At 44.5% G+C, this 3,158-nt stretch overlaps 1 long non-coding RNA gene across 1 annotated transcript; it reads left to right on the forward strand.

The window, feature by feature from the left end:
* Window positions 1-1,832: 1,832 nt before the first annotated feature.
* Window positions 1,833-2,807, forward strand: LOC113408587. Its single transcript, XR_003370326.1, has 3 exons — window positions 1,833-1,918; window positions 2,329-2,399; window positions 2,618-2,807. It is a non-coding gene; the product is annotated as an uncharacterized LOC113408587 (long non-coding RNA).
* The last annotated feature ends 351 nt before the right edge of the window (window positions 2,808-3,158 follow it).

Below are 3,158 nucleotides of genomic sequence, written 5' to 3' on the forward strand. Positions count from 1 at the left end.
AATAACTGTATAGTCATTTCTTAAATGGTTTGCATGCCTTTAATCATGGTGATTTATTTATTTATTGCTCCCCATTTCTCTATTGTTTATCTGTGTGGTCTGTGTCTGGTTTTTTGATTTTCTTTGGCTGATGTATAAGTAATTTTGCCGGTGAAAAACAATTCAGGTGGTGGGATCTAATTTGTTAGATAATGGACTAACATTATTTTAGGATTCATTAGTTAAATTACAGTAAAATGATTGATTAAAGGCATAGCTGAGAATGAGGTGATACTGATATGTGTATGTTATATGTAAGCGGGGGAATGGTCCCGCTATTGTGGGGAACTTTCCTGGCTTCTGCACTACCCCGGTGAAGTGGGCTAGCGAAAGGATCTGAGTCCTCGCTCCCACTTCCTTTACCCAGAGGCCTCCCTGCCCTTGAGGACTCCCCTTCCACTCTCCTGTCTGGCACAGTCCTCGTAAACCCCGACAAGGCTGGGCCCAGGATTCCTGGGGGGCTTGACCACCAGCCCTGCTGTGGTCACCTAGGACAGGGGCTAGGGTGTCCCCACTCCGGGGTAGTCTCTCTGCACTGGGCACCTCCCTGACCCACTGATTATTCCATACAATTTAAAGCAAATACAAGTTGTTTAATTAACAATTAATCTAAAGAAAAGAAGAAGGAAAAATGGGAAAGGTTAAAGGAAAACACATCACACAGCTCTGTGGCAGGGAACATCACAAACAGTGTCTCTGGAACGTCCGGGCACTTCGCAGTCTGTTCCTTGCAGGTCCCAGATTTCCTTCTCAGGTCCTGGCTGTGCTGCAGGGACGCTGCGGGTTGGACACTTGCAATGGTGGTGGCCACACACCTCCGTGCTTCGAGTGGTGGGACCCTTCTTCCCAGCGTTGCCCCCGTCAGGTTAAGGTCCCCCTCCCGGTCTGGCCTGCAAGGGCCCTTGGCTGGGGGTGTCTTTCTGTGCTGGGCACTTTGACCAAGGTCCCCCCTTGTCTGGCCCCACTTGCTCACCACACCTGGCTCTGTGGCTGAGGCTCTGCTCCCAGCACAGGATCTGCTCTCCCTGGGCTGCGTCTCTGGCTCAGTGGCTGTGGATCTGGCCCCTCTGGATCTGGCCCGGTTCTGCTCTCCAGCTCAGCTTGGGCCCCTCCTTTCTCCTTAGCTCGGCCCCACTCAGTCTGACCCAGGCCATTCCAGCTCACCCGGAGGACAGGACCCCCCTGGCCTCCTGTCATGTCAATCAGGCTGACCTGGAGCATTGGCCTCTCATTGTTCCTGGGGACTGTCAGTCTCAGGCTCCTGATTTCCCATCAACCCTTCCCCTTTCAGTGCTGGGAGCTAGCCAACCAAAACACCCCCACTGAATGTTAGTAAGGGAGCAAGAGTCCCCTTATATATAGGTGTTTCTCTATTTCAGATTCTTCAGAGTTTCAGAAAACTATTTTCTCCCAAAAACTTGCACCAACTAAAAACTTAACTCAACAACACACATAATGGAAAGTAAGTAGAATGTTTCCATGTGTTCCCATGGGGGAGAGGGATAGCTCAGTGGTTTGAGCATTGGTCTGCTAAACCCAGGGTTGTGAGCCCAATCCTTAAGGGGGCCATTTAGGGATCAGAGGGGGAAAAAAAAGGCGGGGGGGGCTAAAGGGGGCAGCGACATTAAAGCATAAAGCACTACCACAGCAGAAGTGTAACGTCAGCCGTGTAAGGGCCGGTACAAGTGGCTGGGTCTTACTGGTATGCTGAACCGGCCCACTTTCACCTCTGGTAATTATGATGTTTATTCTAAATATCAGTGTTGTTAGTTTGCAGAAGCGTATTTGGAGTACAAAGACATCAGTATGGTAGAAACAACACAAGAGGCTAATATTGCGTTTAGAAGACATATAGCAATTCTTCTAATGAAGGAGTCAGGTAATTACTTTCTACCATGTACTGTTATCTCATTAGGCACATGTGAAGATAACATGAAGAGTGGAATTATGTCACATAGCAGACAGTTATCTTAATACCCCTAAAGTGGGATATCTCACAGGTTTGGTTCTGTAATGGTGACTATGAACCAATAATATCCTTAAGTACACAAAAATTTGAATCAGGTGAATGATGATTGCTATTGATCGGCCAGCTAAATGAAATTGGCATTTTTAGATACAGGGGCAGTACACTAAAAATTTGAGAAAATATGAGTCACAAAAAAGGAAAAGATACGTTCAAACCATTGACTGGATTAAAATATTGACATTAATTAATAAACGAAGATTTGCATTTTCAGTTTGGTCATAATGTATTCATCATTTCATAACGATATATATATTTTTAAGAAAACGTGGAAGACTACTGCATATACTGCAACCTCGTCAACTGTGAAAAGGAAAGTGAGGATTGCACGATGGTAAGAAACATAGAATTATATGAGAAATAAATGCCATAAACTGCCTAAGGATCATGATTCTTGTAAAAAAATCCACATCAGTAAACATTTTCTTCATGCTGATAGGCATACATACGTTAGGTAATGCTGACATGTGGAAGGAATAGCATGAGTGAATGAAAAGTATGTGTAACATTATAACTTCTGTGATTTCATTTCTTAATTGTTACTTATCAAAGGTACAGTGTGATTCTTGCAAGAGGTGGGCACATTTGCCCTGCATTACAGAAGGAACCAATCAAGACTACCTGCCTGATGACAAGAAAGAGTACAACTGCAAAAAATGTGCATAGTTCACTTCTTTACCCCCCCCCCCAAAATTGTTTAAATGCCTCTTGTTCAAAACATAATGCAACCAAAAGACATTTTTCATGTATATACCAGATTATAATAATAAATGTTCTTTACTTTAAAAAATTGTTCTCTGTATTTGTGTCCATGTATATGATGAAAATTGGAAGAGTAAAGTAAAAAAATGAAAGTGGTCTCACCTTGGGCTCAGGGGCATGCTCCGTACCCCCAAACCTTACCTCCCTTTTCACGGATTCACACACAAAAAAGTGAAACAGCACGTCTCAATCATGCAATAGATCAATTTGGCACATTAGCCAGGAGGAAGCAGACCGTGAGTGTTTTCGACCACAAACCCCATCCCTCCCGTTTTGCAACCATGCCCCCAGAGGAAGCAGACCGTGAGTGTTTTCGACAACAAACCCCATC

The sequence above is a fragment of the Terrapene carolina genome, unplaced genomic scaffold, assembly GCF_002925995.2.
Source record: "Terrapene carolina triunguis isolate 2854851 unplaced genomic scaffold, T_m_triunguis-2.0 Scaffold19567, whole genome shotgun sequence".
Classification (NCBI taxonomy): domain Eukaryota; kingdom Metazoa; phylum Chordata; order Testudines; family Emydidae; genus Terrapene; species Terrapene triunguis.